Genomic DNA, 21,083 nt, shown 5'->3' with positions numbered 1-21,083 from the left:
AAAATTGATTGGAAATTACTGTAGGAACAAAAACAGGTTAATTATACTGTAGGAACAAAAACAGACCCATTTTATGAGGTTAATTATACTGTAGGAACAAAAACAGGCCCATTTTATGTGATTTTAGTTGTTTTTATGATTTTTTAAGAAAAAATCCAGATCCAAAACCAAAACACTAAAACAAAACACGGAGGTGAGGTTTTGGCAAAACCAATCCAGAACCAAAACCAAGGTAAATCCAGATCCAAAACCAAAACACGAGGGTCGGCGCACATCTTTAATTTTTTCTTTAAAAAAAAATAAAACTGCTAAAATCGCATAAAATAGGCCTGTTTTTGTTCCTACAGTATTATTAACCTCAATAACATTTATTTCCACTCATTCCCAGTCAATTTTGACCACCTCACAGCTCACAATATTGATTTTTTCATCTAGTTAAAGGACAAAAGATTGCATCCAGCTAGCTGGCTCAAAACTGAGTGATGAATAGAGTTGAGGACTGTGCAATGATGATGGTTGGGGTACCCCTTGAGGATTGAATAATTGATAGTTGATAATTCATACAGTCACTGACACCAGATGAAATATAAGTAATGTTTGTTGCAGTTCAGACAATATATTCCCTGGTGTGTGACTTTTAAGCTGCTTGCTGTATTTAAGAGATACATTTCTGTAGGATTTATTATAGATATGTTCATGGACCCCCGTGTTTTGGTTTTGGCTCTATAACTTTGTTGTGTTTTTGGTTTTGGCAAAACCAACCTGAAATGTTTTGGTTTTGGATTTCTTTAAAATTGATAATAACAGCTAAAATAATTTAAGCTAGCATCTATTTTTGTTCCTGCAGTGATTTCCAGTCAATTTTGACCACCTCACAGCTCACAATATTGTTTTTGCAAATATTGTCCAGAGACTGCAGCGAGCTGGCTGGCTAAACTAAGCAACAAAGTAGCAGCATCAACATATGGCAGTTTAAAAGAATGTAGCACATCTATGACACATAGTGGCAGAGCAGTGGCAGAAAGGATGGCAGTTAATAAAAAATACAATCCTACAAAATGTTTTTATTAATAAAGAACTAGATCAGAGACACGAGGCCAACACAGGTAAATGGAGGTGGAGTATTTAGTGAAATCCAGGTAAAGCATAGATTTATTGATTAATTACTAACAGTGCTAATAATTAATAACTGTAAAGAAAAGTTAAACGGAGCCATGGAACAAACTAATAAAAAAACAAGCTTCCAAAATCCCAATGAGATTTCTAAAAATGGAAACTGAATCTAAACAGCAAATCACAGGCAACAGGACAATAAAAGTGATTCAAGGCAGAGTAGCAGCCTAGTCAAAGTAAAAAGTATTCAATTTGGAGCGAAAAGCCGGAATCGGTGAAAGTTTCGCCTATGACATCATTTCGCCAGCCGTAAAAGTATTGCCGTATTCAATTTGAAAGACTTTCTGCCTAGGCGGAAAGTCAATGCAATCTAATAGGCCAACTTTGTGGGAACCGGGGTGCAGCCTTCAGACAGTCCTCCAAAGGTAAACTGCATCAAAAAATAAATAAAAAACACCTTAGAACACCCCCCAAAAAAATAACTTTTATTTTGGGGCGAAAAAAAATAATTGGGGGTCAAATTAAAAAAATGGCGAACTAGACTCCAGGGGGGTCCCCAACTATGTCCCAGGTGTTTTTTTCCATTACAGGTGCTTCCGGCAGGTAGATTTGTCATGATTTTTTATACTTAACTGTAGCAACTTTATAATATGCTGTACCCCATTTTCAAGTACCCCAAATTTGCTGGGATAACTTATTTTTTGCAAAAAAAACCTCCTGAATACTATTCTTCTCTACTTGTACAAAAACGCTATTTAGCAGCTATTGAGCCCGTTTAAAAACACCAAATACCTTCAGCAAGCCAAATTGGGGGTACCATAGCTAACCCCCATGTCAGAGCATCTTTTGGGGGGTGTCAGGCTGATTTCCCCAAATCTGACATGACTTTCCGCTTGTTTCTGTTTCGCCTGCTCCTGTTTTCGCGCACTTTCAAATTGAGTACGGGGATACGCGGGCACGCGCGTGAATCTTTTCCGCCTGTAAAACAGTGAAGTCCGGGAGGCGGAAAAGTATTGCGGGTCCGCTCAAATTGAATACGGCTCATAGTCATTATCATGCGCTGGTACTTCAGGGGCACTTTAAAGACTAGGAATGGGATGTATCAGTCTAAAAAATGCAGTCGAGTGCATTTGAGGTTTACCGCAATACATATGGTTCCTGTGGAATTCTATGGGGCTCTGAAGTGCCCGTATGCAGCAAGCTCTGGAGAGCTTAACTTTCCGGGTCTTCTGCCAGATATAAATGCTGGTATGCATGCAATAAGAAGCAGAATTTATAGCAAAGTATATGCGATACTTGATACATCCTGCCCTTAGGAGGAGATGTATCAAAACTTAGAGATAGATAAAATAGAGAAGTTGCCCATAGCAATCAACCACCTTTAACTGTTATTTTATAGACTGTGCTATACAAATGATAGCTAAAAGCTCATTGGTTGCTATGAGCAACTTCTTTACTTTGTCTCTCTCGAAGCTAGATACATCTCCCCTTTGGTCACATGACCCAGTCAGAGCCCGCACCCTTGCCATGAAGCAGGCTGTTTGAATCTGCACTATGCACTAGAATGGAGCCAGTCCAGAGCATGCTTGCCTACCTTATTGTTCTCCTCCTCGGGAGAAGCCTGGGGAGGAGAAGCAGCTGGGTTGTTATGGGGGCGGAGCCTAACGACTCACATTGTTAAGCCCCCGTCCTCTTTGCGGTAAATTGCCGCGATTGGCTAAAAAATGCATAGGGGGCGGGGCTAAATTACGCGATTCATGAAGAATCGCATCATTAACTCCCGCCCCCTACACGGGGACCCGTGATTGCCACGGAAATTCTCCCCATTCTGCCCACTTCACTAGGAAGTGGGCAGAATGCGGGAGAACTGCCTACCCTTCTGGGGGTGCAGGGGCTTACCCGAAAAATCGGGAGCCTCCCGCGAAAACCGGGAGGGTAGGCATGTATGGTCCAGAGTACAGAGTCAGACTTGCTGATTGGACACAGTTGGATCCGGAAATTTCTTCCTCTTGAGTTCTATAGGTACTTCCATATTTCTGGTTCCTGACATCCTTGTGCCTCGTTGTCATCTTTACATTCTGTAAGTGATATTCTCTTGCTTCATGCCTCATTGTTAGAATGGCTATAAGTGTAAACATACTGACTATTAACCTTCTGACCTGGGTTGTCCCAAGCTTAATTTTTTTGGTAAGCGAAAAAATTATTTTGGCACCCCTTATGCCCCTTTCACACTGCCATCAAATAACCCGGGTTAATGCACACGAATGCACAGCAACCCGGGTTACTGCGCAGTGTGAAAGGGGCCAGTTGAAATAATCCAGGTCGAGCAACCCGGCATTTCAAATTGGGTAGCGAGCAGGGTTGAACACGAGTTCAACCCGGCTCGTAGTTCAGTGTGAATAGGTAACCCAGGTCGAGGTGAGGTCATCTCCAAGCGCCTGCTCAGCAGCGATGGTGGTGATGTCATTGACCCGGCATTGGTGCCGAGTTAGGCCGCCAGTCTGAAAGGGGTCTCAGGCGGGTCGCACCTGGGATCGATGCATGTACAAATCCCAGGTGCGACCCGCCATTAGCGATGTGAAAGGGGGGTTAGTGGAATAAGCCCTCATATGTATATGTTGTTATCGTATTTCATTTAAATTTGGACCTGGAGCTGAACTCTTGGCGTGTATAACCAATATAAATAGTTGTAGTTGTGAAGTTTGTAATAATCTAGTTATAGGTGGAAGAGTAATAGAAATATGGGTTCCTTTTTGAAAGTTCCAATATGCATCAGACCATATAGAATCCTTAGTAATAGAGCACGCTGGCCCCCGACAGGGAAAAACATTGGCTGCCACAGGAAAAAATAAATCAGATTAGACCACATATGGAAAAAAACTGCACACTGGCCCCAATATGACAAAAAAAACAAACACATAAGTCCCAACAGGACTTAAAAAATAAAACACATAAGTGCCTAATCATTATGTTAATTAACAGGGGCCAGACAGCCCCCGATAATTAACATTGTATCTTGCGGCAAGCACCCTAGCAATTCATCATCGAGGAATTCATCATTGCTCTGGCATGGAAGACAGCTGATCCAATAAAATCAGCTGTCTCTATGAAACCTACTTCCATAGCAGTGAAAATTAGCATATACACCCATACATAGACAGTGTTACATATAGAGACACACACACACATGCAGGGACAGTTATATATTGAGACATATACACACACATACAGACATGGTTACATAGACATACACACATATATAGCCAGGATTACATATAGAGACATACACACACATACAGCCAGGATTACATATAGAGACACACACACACATACAGACAGGATTACATATAGAGACATATACACACATACAGCCACCAGTACATATAGAGTCATACACACACATACAGATAGGATTACATATAGAGACATAAACACACATACAGATAAGATTACATGTAGAGACCTACAGACACATACAGACAGGCTTACATATAGAGACATACACACACATACAGACAGGGTTACATATAGACATACACACACATACAGTTAGGATTACACATAGAGACATACACACATACAGGCAGGGTTACATGTAGAGACACACACATACAGGCAGGGTTACATGTAGAGACACATACACACACATACAGACAGGGTTACATATAGAGTCATACACACACATACAGACAGGGATATAAATGGAGACACATACACACACATACAGACAGGCTTACATATAGAGACATACACACACATACAGACAGTGTTTCATATAGAGACCTACAGACACATACAGACAGGCTTATATATAGAGACATTAACACATACAAACATGGTTACATCTAGAGACATACACACATAAGACAGAGTTACATGTAGAGACATACACACACTTACAGGCAGGGTTGCATTTAGAGACATACACACACATACAGATAGGGTTACATATAGACATACACACACATACAGCTAGGATTACATATAGACATACACACACATACAGACAGGGTTACATGTAGAGACATACACACATACATACAGGGTTGCATTTAGAGAAATACACACATACAGACAGGGTTACATGTAGAGACATACACACATATACAGACAGGGTTACATGTAGAGACATACACACACATACAGACAGGGTTGCACTTAGAGACATACACACATACAGACAGGGTTACATATAGACATACACATACAGACAGGGATAGATGTAGAGACATACACACACACATACAGACAGGGTTACATCTAGATACATACACACACATATACAGACAGGGTTAGATGTAGAGACATACACACACATACAGACAGGGTTGCATTTAAAGACATACACACACATATACAGACAGGGTTACATATAGACATATACACACATACAGACAGGGTTACTTATAGAGACATACACACATACAGACAGGGTTACATATAGAGACCTAAAGACACATACAGATAGGCTTACATATAGAGATATACACACACATACAGACAGGTATACATATAAAGAATTACAGACACAGACAGGCTTATATATAAAGACATACACACACATACAGACATGGTTACATCTAGAAACATACACACACATACAGCTAGGATTACATATGGAGACATACACACACATACAGACAGGGTTACATTTAGTGACACACACACAGATAGGGTTACATATAGAGACACACATACAGACAAGGTCACATATAGAGACATACACACACATACAGCCAGGATTACATATAGAGACACACACACATACAGTCAGGGTTACTTCTAGAGACATTGTTACAAGTTGCCAGCATGACTTGTCACTCTCTGGCACTCCAGTGACCACATATACCACTTCCATCTGCCAAGCGGGAACTGCAGCACCGGTTGTAGGCTATAGCATCTCAGTATGTGCCCTTCCAGTTCCTGTTCTTGGATTTTGTTCCTGCATTGCACCAAGTCTCATCTCGGTCACCAGGCCGCATCTAGTCCCCTGGCTCAAGTAGCCACATCTCGGCTAACCAAGCCGCACCTCGGTCATCAGACCGCATCTAAAACCTCCGGCTCAAGTAGCCGCATCTTGGCTAACCAAGCCACACCACGGTCATCAGGCCACATCGAAAACTTCTGGTTCGAGTAGCCACATCAGGGCTAACCAAGCCACATCTCGGTCACCAGGCTGCATCTAATCCCCTGGCTCAAGTAGCCACATCTCGGCTAACCAAGCCACACCTCGGTCATCAGGCCGCATCTAAAACTTCTGGTGTAGCCGCATTATGACTAACCAAGCCACATCTTGGTCATCAGGCCTCAACACATTCTCCGGCTCCACTAGCTGCACCACAGCTAAACAAGCCACACCTCAATCCTCAGGCCGAATCGTATCCTCTGGCGGTAATAACTGCATACAGGCTATACCAGCCACATCAATTCTACCAGCTACTAAGCTGCATCAATACCACAGGCTATAACAGCCACATCAATTCTACCAGCTACTAAGCTGCATCAATTCCACAGGCTCTAACAGCCACATCAATTCTACTAGCTACTAAGCTGCATCAATACCACAGGCTATAACAGCCATATCAATTCTACCAGCTACTAGGCTAAATCAATTCCACAGGCTATACCAGCCACATCGCTACCACCAATGCCTCATTAGCCACGTCCTTACCACCAGTGCTACATCTGCCGCATCTAAACCACCAGTGCTACAATTGCTGCATCTATACCACCAGTGCTGCACCAGCCACATCCCGGCTCTCGTGGGTGTCATATTCTATACTGGTAGACCTGGTAGATCTGTGTAAACCCCTACTACTTCGTGTTTAAATCCAGGCGGCCGCCTATGTACCGGTGAACGTTCCTAGTTCTAAGGGAACAATGGGTGGCTGTTAGTGGCAGAAGATCTTGTCTGTTGAGTTCTTGGGGTTTACACAGGGTATTCTAGGGACACCATGACAGACATACACACAGACAGGGTTATATTTAGAGACACACACATACAGACAGGATTACATATACAGTCATACACACACATATAGACAGGGTTACATATGGAGACATACACACACATACAGCCAGGATTACATATAGAGACATACACACATACAGGAAGGGTTACATATAGAGACCCGCAGAAGTGTTACATATAGAGATATACTGTACACACACATACAGGGAAGGTCACACACAGACAGAGTAGGGCACACAATGTGTTACCCTGTAGTCTCTGCCCCTCTCACCTGAGGAGGAGCTTGCAGCAGTTCCCTTAATCTCCCATGCTGCCTGTTCTAAAGAGTTGAAGAACAAGTCAGTGTATCCCACTCCTCCTATTCCGATCAGAGGAGCATGTGTGCTGCTCCTCCAATCAGGGCTCAGCACACCCTTCCCTGACCCCCAGGGGTTTCACTATAGAGAAACAGCAGGAAGGAGCTGATACTTGTGAGTATGCCCTTTCATTGCCCCTTCCCTGATGCTGCCCTGGTGCCTGCCTGTCACCCCATTGCATTTTGTCACTGTTGGACTGTGGCACGGCAGTGCCCTCCTCACTATAGCACCCTATGCAGCTGTGTACCTAGCTTAATGGTCAGACCTGCCCTGCTTCTGACCATATAACCACGGGTGTACCAGTGTAAATAATATAGATGGGATTAGTGTGTTCCTAATCATTCTACTAATTTCCTGGGAAAATGATCTTTTGTTGTACAGTACATGGCAACAACTACATATCCAGTTGATGCATCTGCAATGAGAATTCTCTTTCGGCATGTGCAGAAGACTCGCTCAGGACAGGGCCGGCTGCAGGCATGTTCCACCTGAGCGGCTGCATGATGGCGCCACCTACAGTGGGCACGACGATTTTCACCTGCCAGTTTCCCTGACTGACCTTTCCCTGCCACTGTCATGCCAGGCTCTGCCCAGCCCACCCACCCCGCTGCTGTGCTTTTGCCCAGCGTGTATGTAGACTCTGCACCCTGGTCCCTGAGGCTGAGCACTGGGTGGATGCGGAGGCCTGGACGATGTGACGAGGGCGTCCGTACGGAGAAGAGATGGTAAGTGAATGCATCACCATGGGCTCAGGCTGGCTGCTGGCACTGGCAGGCTGTGTGTGTGTGTGACTATGTGCCGGCGTGCCGCACCCCACCACATACAGCCTGCCTGTCAGTGCCAGCAGCCAGCCCATGAGTAAAAAAACGGTGCTGGAGCCTGAATGGATGCTGCGCGCATGCGCGCGGCATACATTCAGTGATGGGAGAGAGCTGGGGGAAGCCCAGCTAGTGAGGCTCCCCCCAGCCTGACGTTATTTGGAGGCGTGCCATGCAGGCACATCTCCAAATAACATCACATAGGGGTATGGCCTATGGTAATTAGGCCGCGCCCCCATTTTTGGTCGCGCATGGCTTAGCCGCGCGCAATGTAAGGGCGCCCTCTAAGGAACCGGCACAGGGTGCTCTGACCCCTGGAGCCGGCCCTGGCTCAGGAGACACTCATGGAATTTCCAAAACAGATCCAAGACAATAATCTAAAAATGTCAGCAGATATTGGTCTTATCCTCAAAGTCCTTGCTGAATAGATTAGTGGTGACTCCAATGGTTGTAAACCAAGTGGCTACTTGGTCTAATTATGGAATAGCTGGTATGCAGTCATGATATTGACATATAGTATATCGAGATTCATAATGTCCAATGTTATGGTGACATCTAATATGTCTACATCTGTATAATGTCGACACTGACAAAATGTCGACATAGTGAACATTTTGACACTACCATTAAGGTTAGCATTAGGGTTAAAATTAGGGTTAGAGGATAGGGGGTAGGGATTAGAATTAGGATTAAAATTAGCTTTACTGTTAAGGTTAGGCTCATCTGAAGAAAATCTTTGTCACCTTTGACCATGGATGATGATGAATGTCGACTTGCTGCGTAGACATTCTCATATTGACATTACGAATGTAAACATGCTCATTGTCGACCTAATATACCAAACCCGGAATAGCTTAATCTCTCGTTCCACCAGAAAGTAAATATCAATTGCAATTGCACAAATAGCGACAGAATATGTTTCAGCAGCTTATCCTAGTTAAGATGCAGTTTGGGTAACTTAGGGGTGATTTTGAAGGTCTTGAAGCACAAACAGCACACAGGACAGTGTCCTGAGGAAGAGACCTAGGGGTAAATTTATCAAAGGTCGATTAGACTTTCGTTTTTAAGTGCAATTTAGCTCACCTCAAACCGACTCAAATCGAATTTTGAAAACCATGTGTTTTTGCCAGATTTACTATTGTTCGATTTGGAGTTCGATTTGCAAATCGAATTCGATTTGATTCGGTTTTAAACAGTGATTTGCTGTTCGATTTGACATGTTCATGTACAAATCGAATGGCAAATCCCACTTCAAAACGAACTGCAAATCCCTGACAGCATAGAAGTGCTTCATGCTTTCACTTTCAGCATGTGCAGTTCATTCTCACACAGATACATGCAGAAATCAGTGAGATGCCTGCATGTATCTGGCTGTAAAAAGTAAATAAAGAGTTAAATGTAAAAAAAAAATGACGTGAGGTACCCCCCCCCCCAAAACACAACTAGCCCTGGACTTTGAAAGCCAGTGCTGGTTGTTTAACTACAGGGAAAAAACTGCGTAGGGTTCCACTGTGTTTAATACAACCAGCACTGGGCTGTGGAAACCAGTCCTGGCTCTGTAATTACAGGGAAAATTTGCATAGGATCTCCCTGTAATTCCCAGAACCAGCCCTGGGCCATTTCTAGCGGGGGACTGATGCCACAGCCAGGGGAGCCCTATCACCGGGCCCCAGAGCCGTAGCATCAGCCCTGACCGCTAGTCAGCCCAGGCCAGATTTGGGTCCCCCTCTCCAGGGCACCCGTAGCCTAGGCTGATGACCCGGAGCTATCCCCGCCACCCCTGGGTGGTGGGTGGTGGGTTGATTGTGTAAATGTAGTGTAAAAATAGAATATGTAAAACATTGTCTTTACAGTAAAATTGCAGGACCCAGTAAGCCTCCCCCGCATGCTGGTACTTGAAGAACCACAAGTACCAGCAATCAGGGGTATTAAGGGCCCACTGGGACCTGAAGTTCACCTGTCAACCCAGTGCTGGTTGTATTAAGTACAGTGGAACCCTATGTATTTTTTTCCCTGTACTTAAACAACCAGGACTGGCTCTGCAAAGTCTGGGGCTAGTTGTGTTTTGGGGGGGTACCTCATTTTTTTTTAACATTTAAGTCTGTATTTGCTTTTTACAGTGAGATACATGCAGGCATCTCACTGATGTCTGCATGTATCTGTGTTAATTAGACCTGTTCATGCTCAAATCTAAAGCATGAAGCAGGTCTATTCATTTGGGGATTTGAAGTTCGATTTGAAGGTCGATTTTGTGTTCAATTTCAAATTAAATTATAGTAAATAGGGGTTTTGTGTTTTGGTCTATGTAAAAGTACCAATGTTTTCCCAATGTTTGATTTGAGGTCGATTTGACTAAAATTTGATTTGAAATTCGATTTTACATTCCATTTGGCCTTTAGTAAATACCCAAATGCAAAATCGAATACAAATCGAATGAAAATCGCATGGCAAATCACTCAAAATTTCAAATCAACCTTTAGTAAATTTACCCCCTAGTCTCGAAACATGTTGACCAGAGTGTGATGCAACATTGCTCAGATCCAGGTAGAAGTGGTCCTACGTTTTGAGGTGTCCAGAAACCTCCAATGTTGATTTACATGCCCTTTTATTCTGGACTTCTGGTAAAACTCCATCTATACCTGAATTTCATATTTTATTGATTATTGTGATATTGCCCATATCCTAGGGTATTTTTAATACATGTGAAAACAATAAATTTTCCGTATTTATCTCTTATTATGTTATGAATAACAATTGGCGTGCTTCCGTGTATGAGAAAAACCCATCACGAGAGAGGTTCATGTTATAAGGAGAGTATATCTATTCTTTTTGTTCAGTACACTTGTTATAGCGCACTTGAGTGTAACTATACCTATATTATTGAGCTCAGACAGTTTAAATCAGTGTTTCCCAACCTCAGTCCTCAAGGCACACTAACAGTTCTGGTTTTCAGGATAGCCATACTTGAGCACAGATGACTTAGGGCCTGATTCAGACCCACTCGCAAGCGGCTGTCCGCTCGCAAGTGGGTCGATGTTGTGCACTGCGCATGCGCACGACAGCGGGAGCTCAGTGGGAGTGATTTTGGCTCTGCTAGAGCCAAAATCATTCCGGGCCTTGCGGTTGAAAAACTCAACCACAGGCTCCGGCTCGCAGTGGCGATGGTCGCGATGGTCAAGACCATCGCGGCCATCAAACTGCACGCTCGTATAGGCTGTGGGTGGTGACCCACAGCTATACGAGCGTCCAGGAGGACACTCCATAATTATGGAGGGCGGCCCTCATTCAGAGCGTGCGCTCTGCTCAGAGCATACGGCTCTGAATGAGGGCCTTAATTAGTACCCCGGTTATTTTGATTTAATCATCTGTGTTTGGATAGCCTTAAAACCTGGACTGTTAGTGTGCCTTGAGGACCGAGGTTCGGAAACACTGGCTTAGATATATGAAGACACCAAGGGTGCAGCAATACTAGAACCAAGCGTAGTAATATGAGGCATCATCACCTATTGGACCTAGTGGAATCTGATCTCTAGTGCCTTTTAAATAAACCGTGATGATGATGTGAATGATGATGATGATGAATGTGATTTACTTTTTTTACTGTGAGTCTGCCAATATAATAGCTGATGCTAAGGCCACTACCAAGTGGAGATTTTGCCCATAGCAACCAATCAGATTCTACTTAACATATAACTAGCACCTTCTAGAAGATAATAGCTAGAATCTGGTTGCTATGGGCTACATCTCCACTTCTAAAAAGTGTCACTTTAGTAAATACAGATGTGCCCAGCTAGTTTGTTGCTCCATGCGCCATGTAGCGTGCCATGCATCTCGCGCCACACACTACACCTTGAGTCGCGCCACACAGAATGTTTCATAACGGAACATGGCGTAGCACTGGAAAAAAGTCATAAAGTGTAATACACCTTCTTGTCCACCAGATGTCACTTTTCCTAAATTACACTGCGCATGCGTCAGATTTCCAATGCACTTTCTTTATCACCGCACGATAATTGACTGACAGAAGCAGTTGTTCGGTACGCTATAGTACAGCATTTTCCTCATGGAATAAGAGCTGTAGAAGAATATCTAATAAAGTTTTAAAACATTACATTAAGTGTGTGAGTCCTATACTTTTTTATAAAAATATTTCACACGCACACACGGCTCTGTATCACACACGGACTGTGCGTTTGAAACTGCACATTTGCGTCAATGTCGGCGCTGTCCCAGACTAGTGATTTTGTGACTTTAGAAACTAGTAGCGGGCTCTGTTTGAAAGAAGGGTTTCTATATTACAAACCGACTGTGCGTTTTAAGGCGCACACTTGCGGTACGTCGGCACTGTGGTGACTGCCAGCTCTGGGGGTTGCAATGGGATCTCTGGCGCATGCCCAGTGGAGCCGCTCCATATTCCATGTAGCGCCCTGCTAGTCGCACTATGCTGTGGCGTATGGAGGCTCATAATACTGCGCATGGCCAGTGGGTCGGGAGTCACACACACTGCATCCCAGACATAAACACTATAGTGATTTCATGACTTTAGAAACTAGTAGTGGGGTCTGTTTAAAAGTGGGATCTCTGTATTACAAACTGACTGCATTTTAAAATGCACACTTGCGGCACTGTCGGCACGTCGACGCTGTGGTGGCTGCCAGAACCGGGGGGTTGCACATGGGATCTCTGGCACATGCCCAGTGGAGCTGCTCTATACGCCATGTAGCGCCCTGCTAGTCACGCTATCCTGTGGCGTATTGAGTCTATTTGTACTGCACATGCCCAGGGAAGCTGATCGGGAGTGACACAGTGCATCAGCTTTACACTGATGCACTGCGAGCAACACAACAGGTGCGACTGTGGGCTAGAGGTTTGGTTAAAGGACAGGTATGCATATATTTTGTTTATACTTACACTTGTATACTATACATTTTTTATCACAGATGCATGGTCAGATCTCACTGATCCGTCTATGCATTTGTGTCTTATTGACTTTTTGTTATCATACTGTTGCTGCTTGCAACACGGAACGCACTGATCCGTGCGTGCATCTGTGATCTGTTTTTTTCACCGATACTTGGAGCATGGATCTACCTGATCCGTGCTGCAGGCATCTTCTGCGTACGATCTAATATAAAAATTGTTAGATCGTGCACGATAGATCTTACTGTAATGTACGTCACGTACTGACTTACAGTAAGATTAAATCCTGTTCACTACTGTTGGGGTATTGTGTCAAACTCACTACATTATTCACAACAACCCCAACTGTACAGTACTGTACCTTGCAATGACAGATGCTCGTGTTGGGTCTCAGACGCACTTAAAGACTGAAATAAATACACACAAACAATTAATGACAATTCTTTTACTTAACATAATAACATCATAATATACTGTATGCAGTTAATCACACCTTTTTAATACATGCTTTTAGATAAGATATGAAAACAAAATGTATTTGCCATTGGTCACTGCATGATGCCAACTAGAAAAGGGAAACAAAAATGATTATTGTAAGTACTGTTGGTCAAACATACAGTAGTGTACACTGTGAATCTGCTACTTAACTGTACGGAATTGCTGCTCTGATCGTCTCTTCGGCACCTATCACCAGTATGAACCCTTGAGATACTATCTACAACTTTGCCTGTCTTCTAAGACACCTTTGTTGCTGCTTATTAAGCTGCCCACACACATAGCGATATTTTACCCGATTTGGCCGATTTTGACGAATCGTGATGACAAATAGTGTAAAATATGGGCAAATCATGAGTGTGTACGCTCACAATCACGATGCCATTGCGCGTCGCCGCTCGTTATACAGTGCATTTTCAGATCTGCTGTAGGGCAGATTTGCCAATCGGGGACACAATGAACTGGATGTACGATAGATCTCAAGTCAGATTGGACATTTTTTTACTCCAAATCGTGAGTAGGATTGCCAGGGAGCTGCCTGGGGAGAGTTCAGGGGAAATCGCACACATCGTGGGATCATGTGCAGATCGCTATGTATTTGGGCACCTTTACAGTGATCTACCCCTGCAACTTTGCCTGACTTCCAAGTCACCTTTGTTGCTGTACCCTGAACTTCTACAGCTGTTTCCTACAGTATCATCCCGCTGGTACTGTAAGTAATTTGCTATGGTTCACGGTCATTTTGCTATGTTTGCTGATGTAGACGCATATTTGTGTATCGAGTTTCCATCACATACCCATATACCGCTGATCGCTTCATAGCCTCCTGATGCCTCATGGCTTCGGTGTACGCCTGGCGGGCAGTCGCAATACTGCTGTGTCTCATACTGAACCAATAACTCGCCTCTATGTGCTGCTATAATGTCCCCTCCGTAGACGCATGTTTGCGTATCGAGTTTCAATCTAGCTCACATACTGTACTTAGCCTCCCTCGACCATCTTGTCCTAGCGGCCATCTTGTGTATGCTCGGCGGCCATCTTGTTTTGTTAGTCTCAATATTGCTGTGTATGACTCAATAACTCACCTCATATTTGCGTATCGAGTTTCCAATGAGCAGGCCACATTTTACATGTTCCCCTATTCATCTGCTGGTGTAAATATCAATATATGTGTGGTCATTCACAGGACTTAAACTTTTGCTCTCATCCAAATGTTTTTGATGAACAATAACAATTTCGTTCAATGATATACTGTACAGATATACTGTACAGTATTGTTCATATTGTCTATATTGCCCGGAGTTGTTCTGGCTGGACCTTTTTCAGGGCATCACCACTTAATTCACATAGGTTTTTTTATCACTTTTCTAATTGTTTGTTTATTATTTGTCATTTTAATTCTTTCTTATTTCATTAACACTTATTGATTTATCTTTACACATCAATTCTTTACACTTCACTATCACTTTTTTTCACCTTTTCACGTGATGCCCTGAGAATGGTCCTTGGCTGGAATTTTTTGTGGTACCTTGCTTCTCAGACGTGAACCCCTTAATGTTAGGGACGCCAGTATAGAGGAGCCTTGACGATGGCCTATCGCTTATTCATATACTTGCAAATGTATGTAACTAATACCTCTGAATCTCTATTATCATGTAGGATTTAAGTATTTTTTGTTGATATTGCTGCAGTGAGCTGGAGGGATTCTTTTTTTTCTGTGGTTCAGTGTAAACCCCGCCCTTTACAAGCACCTGTGCTATGTCATTAAGCTGATATGAGCGACCACCATACTTTTTGTTTGCCATATTGTCTAGTGTGTATGCAGTAAATGACCAACGATGCACGCTCGCTCCCTCGGGCCATCAACGATATCCCCAGTGGGCTGTACATGCTGTCACAATTACTCCCTTGCTCACCTTGCTTCCCAGCTTTATCGTGTACTTCAGGAGATACTGTACAAGCTCTCACAGTACTTTCCTTTCTCATTGCTTTGTTGCCTTTCTTTCTTGCCTTTTAACTCACTTGAAGTCATTGGGCCAAATGTAATAGGGTGAGAGTTTAGCAGTAAACTCTCTCATTGGCTGATTTTTATCTTCAAAATAAGAAAACATGTGGTTGAGAGTTTACAGCAGTATAAACAAAAAGTGGCTGCTGACCTACTTGGACTACCTGGATTTGATGTTCATCTGCAGTATCCAATTTGCCTTTCTCTACTTCCCAGGTGTGGGAAAAGCGCAGTTTTATATTTTTTTAAGGTATATCTGACAATAAGAATAATCGCCTCAATTTCTGGCTTGGACTGGCAACCACTAGGTCTGTATAATCTGAGGACCCCAAAGAGATTGTTCCCTTGTTTGATGTTCTATGGGAAGTTGAACATTAGAACTATATTTAACCGTGAAAAAAATATTTTTTAAAGATGCATGGGTTTACATATGCTGCATAAGTTAGGTATAACGCTGTTTGGACCTTCCTATTTTACTTTGTTTTGTGTGCCTGCTCTTATATCATGTGGCCTGCAGCAGGGACCCAAAGAATCAGAAGACTGGCAAGAGAGGTGACCATATTGATGAGAGCTGGACCAGGTAAGAGACCCCTAAACGCTGAGTCCACTACACCAGAATTTTTATTTTTTTTTGTTGAATAGGGGCATCTGATAAAATGATGAAGTGGTGTCTTAAATTTGCTTCTTCCATTCTGTAACACCAGCTGTCTGCCAGGACACAAGAATGGCTCAGGCCAGACCAGAGGCAGAATATTTATTGGTTCAGTCTACAAAATGACAGCCTCCACTATGTATAAGGGATGGGCCCAAAACAAGATAAAAAAAAAAATGTTCTATAAATATACAATATATACTAGAGCACAGGTTCTCAAACTCAGGGCCTGATTCAGAGCCACTCGCAAAAAGCAAGAACTCACTCTGAATCAGGGCGGCCATGTTTTTTTTAAAAACTCGGCCTCCTGGCTGCTCGCTAAGCTGTGGGTGACCACCCACAGCTTTTGCGAGCGGCCAGGTGATTGTCGCGACCATCGGGCTTGCGACTAGACCCTTGTGGTAGGGTCTCGTCTGCAGCAAGCCCCAGTGAGCTTCCTGCTCTAATAGAGCCAGAAGTTCACTACTGACATCACTGGTGATGTCAGTAGGGCCGCCCATAAACAGCAGGCGTTCCTTCAGGAACGCCTCTGTTTGTCTGGCCACCCCCCCACCCCGCCTACAAAACGAGGCAAGCTGTCGATCAACACCGACAGCCACCCCCGGAGCGAGTGAATTTCTCACTCGCTACGGGGCTTGCGCACACACATTGCACATGCCACGCATGCGCAATGCACAACCATCGACCCGCTTGCAAGCACATAGCGTTTGCGAGCGGGTCTGAATCAGACCCTCGGTCTACAGGACCCCAAACAGTACATGTTTTCCAGGTTTCCTCATAGAATCTCAAGTGAAATAATTAGCTCCACTTGTGGAACTTTTAAAATGTGTCAGTGAGTAATGAGTACCCTTGTACAAATATCATATTATACAGAAGCTTCAACAATCATGAAAGCTGAAAGTAGAAAATGGCAATCATTAAAAAGTTCCCAGCACAAGTTGAGGCTGACGTTATGGCTATTTTTGCAATATGAAATACCTCTGTGTACTGGCCGGAGGAATAAAGTCTAGATTGCCAAGTAACAATACTCATTTCTTTCAAGTAGAGCAATGACCTTCTGTACTCAGCACAATTATATTGAATTTACTTTTGACTGAATAACTGAGGTCTTTTTTTTTTTTTAAAGACATCTAAGATTGCTGCATCCCAAAAAACAGAATTTTGAAGAATTAGTGCATTGCCATCTAATATCATTGCTTGCGGTTTACTTTAACTTTGCACATGTTTTTTTTTCTTGGAAAGGTGCTTATGTTCTGACCATGTATTACATTGTATAAATTAGGTGTTCGACCTTAAGTATTGCACACAGTTAACTTTTTAGATCATACTGGCTGATTTGTTGTGCAGCAGTTGGTGGGGCCAGGATGATTCAATTCATGGTGAGGTGCTTTATCGAGTCTCAGGAGCGCCTGTTTCCCTGGTGAAGTGGGCATATTTTCAGGAAGCTCTTCTACTCTCTTGGCAATTTGAGGTAGCTCTCTGAAATTCGGGAGAGTAACAGTGGCAAACGCAGGATTTCTAGAGGGGGGTTTCCAAATGCTTGATTTTAGAGCGAGTGTGGCCAGTCCATGAAGAGGGCATAATTATACAGGACCAGTGATCACAGAAAGCCATTAGATGTGGCAGAAGGTCCATCCTGTCTGAGCAGAATTTTTTTTTTCAGATGTGGGCACCATTCCAGGGCATTGGAGCAAGTCCGGGAGTCTGGAGGAGCAGCAGAAGAACCTAGCACTGCCCTGGACATATATGTACGTACATATTGGTCTCCTTATGTACTGGATAGTGTATTATTATACAGTATTAATAATTAACCCTATTGATGGTCTATAGCAGTGCACCCCTAACAGTGCATGTTTTCCACATCTCCTTTTTGGGGCACAGGTATATTAATTACTGGCTGCCACATTTTAAAAGATCCACAGGTGGTGCTAATCATTTCATTTGTGATACTGAGAGGAACATGTAGCACTAGCTACATTGTATTATATTACTATTTCTATTATGGTCATGGTGTGTACTGGGGAGGGGGGTTTACAGACAGACTGAAACCCCCCCTGCGTTTGCCTATGAGTAAGCAACTACGTTTTACTCCTCTATTCAAGCAGGGACTGTCAGTGCAATTAATGATGGAGGTTAAATATTTCTGAAATCGACAAATATTTTATATTAAAATCCAATGTAAAATCATAAACAAAATAATTATATTATTAACATTCTAACATATTTCTTAAGATATCTCTAAGGTAAACAGTCCTGTGGCATCCAAAATTATATTAAACCTATAGCCTCCAATTAGGATTTGACAGTCCCACATGTGATATGGGGAAAGCAATGTTCAATGAGATAGTACAGCAAAGGAATTGATGCGGAATATAATGCAGATAATAACTAACACCTTGGTTTATAATAGTCAAAGATAATCTAAAGCAGAGTAGTATTTTGACATTTAAAATCCAGTTTACAGGCTCCACTTTGGAATGGTAAGGTCCAGTGGTGGATTTTACCTAGGGGCTGCGAGGCTGCAGCCCCCCAGTAAAATCCTCCAGTTTAGTGAGCCAGTGCAGTCTGTGACTGCACTGGGTACACTGTGTCTGGAGGTGGCTTCCTATTGGAAGCGCCACCTGCAAGTCACGCTGAAGACAGGCAGGCCCAGGGGGAGGTGGCTCCTCCCCCTGGAACTGCCAGTCCGGGCTGCCATAAGCAGAGAGCGACTTCCAGTGGAAGCCGCTGCTCTGCCTTTCGGGCAGCTCTACAGGACTTCTCGGGGCTGCTACCAATGCAGCCCGGAGAAGCTGGTCTAGTGTTATGCGCATACGCGGCGCTACCGCCACTCATGCGCATGCGCAAGTCCCGGTGCCTCGCATTCATTGTGCAGATGCCAAGACCAGAAGCAGCTGCTGCTCCCTCAGGTAAGAGGGCAGGAGTCACTGCTGGTAAGGTCCCTTATGCAGCTTTAGGTCCACTTGAGTAGTCATACAAAAGGATGTCTGTGGAGTAAGTTGTAAGCAGGCCCAGGACCAGATTAATAATGGGACGGATGGAGGTACAAATAGGCCCATCGTCATGACAGTATGGTGATTAAAATTCTATGTCTAATTCCCTTGCAAAATGATGCCATTTTTATACTTTTACACATAAGGGGAGGGATGCATCAACACAAAAAGTGCAGTCAAACCTCAGAAAATGCCATTGCCGGAGGTTTTGACCGCATTCCCCATATGCTCCAAGCTCCGGAAAACGAAACTTAGTGTTGCCTAATAAAATACTATGGGGTTCTTTTCGGAGCTTTCCCCAAGATGGATCCAATAGGATCCCTCCCATGGTCCCCTGCAGCTCACGCATATGCTGGAAAATGGCCGGGCAAGATCAGAAGGACTCCAAGGTCATAAACCCAGAAGTCCTTAAGTGGCAAAGGGCAGCGCTTATCGGGAGAGCTGTCTGTCGCAATTTTAGCTGCACTTGTAGAAGCATGCGGCATTACTAAACCATGCTATACTTCCGAACAGTGGCGGGATGCATCATATGCAAAATGTCTCCCACCCTTATGGAGATAGAAGGCTCACAGTATAGGGGGTGTATACACCCACATATCACTGGCCCCACCTACACAGAACTAGTCACAGCTCCTCCGCTTCTCACAATAGGCCATTGAATATTTTCAGCCCCATGTGGCCTTTAACTCGGCCCTGGTCAGGGCTGCCAAGAAAAGTTCTAAATACATTTAGGGGGTGTGGCCAATCAGTGGGTGTAGCCATACATCCTCGGGTTTACCGGGCCACTATAGAGATGCTATGCTTTCTGGTCCCTGGACTAGCCAAGGTACTTTATACCCCCCACGGTGTCTTTGGTTAGAGGCAGTAAAGATAGCTCCATTTGATTAATTTGCATGTCATAGAGGCAATTTCATTAATAAAATTAAAGTATCCTAAGTATCCTACTGTACTTACAGCACTCTGTAGTAAGTTTAAGGCTCATAATGAAGAGAAATGTGAATGAAAGTTACTTTAGAGGATGCGCTAGCTATTGAAAAAACAAATGTTAGTCGCAAATTTTGTTACAAGGTGGCAATACCATGTGAGGAGCACTACAATTACTAAGGCAAAACTTTACCAAAGTACGGGTCATCGGCCACTACTTTAGGACATCTTGGCCACCCCGATTACCTGGCCTTACCCTGTGTGAATTTTAGTTGTGGTTTGTTTTTTTTATTTTGAAGAACCAGGTGTATCATGAAGGATGCTATAGAGAATGCTGTTCTTCGAATGAAAACTGTTGTTGACCCCAATGGAGGCCACATTGAACAAACCTGGCGACAAAATTTGTAGCCAACTATTTTTTTTGTCCAATAAATGGTTAACACAACCGCTAATCTTATTAAATCATTTGCGATACTTTAACTATGATTATTAAGCAAATTGATTTCAGAAATATTTATTATTGTATTATTTAATATTGTATAACGTATGCAATTGGGCTATAAATTCGGAGGCGGAGAAACGCATAAAGGAACACTCTATTTTCAAAGACCAGCTGGTATTATACTACTCAATTATCTCCCGGGAGTATCGTGAGTACAGGACTTTTTTAAAGCCGGGATCTCAGTTTACTGAAGGGGAATATTCCCATCGGCCCACATCGTCACTGAGGAGTGATTTATATGCCTTATGATTGGGCTACATGCGTATTTATAAATATCTCGGATGCATACAAACATCTTATCTGTGAGTGATATGTTGTAAGCCTGGACATATGC

The sequence above is a fragment of the Taudactylus pleione genome, unplaced genomic scaffold (assembly GCF_031769625.1).
Source record: "Taudactylus pleione unplaced genomic scaffold, aTauple2 ptg000562l, whole genome shotgun sequence".
Lineage (NCBI taxonomy): Eukaryota > Metazoa > Chordata > Amphibia > Anura > Myobatrachidae > Taudactylus > Taudactylus pleione.
This window is presented reverse-complemented; position numbering follows the sequence as displayed.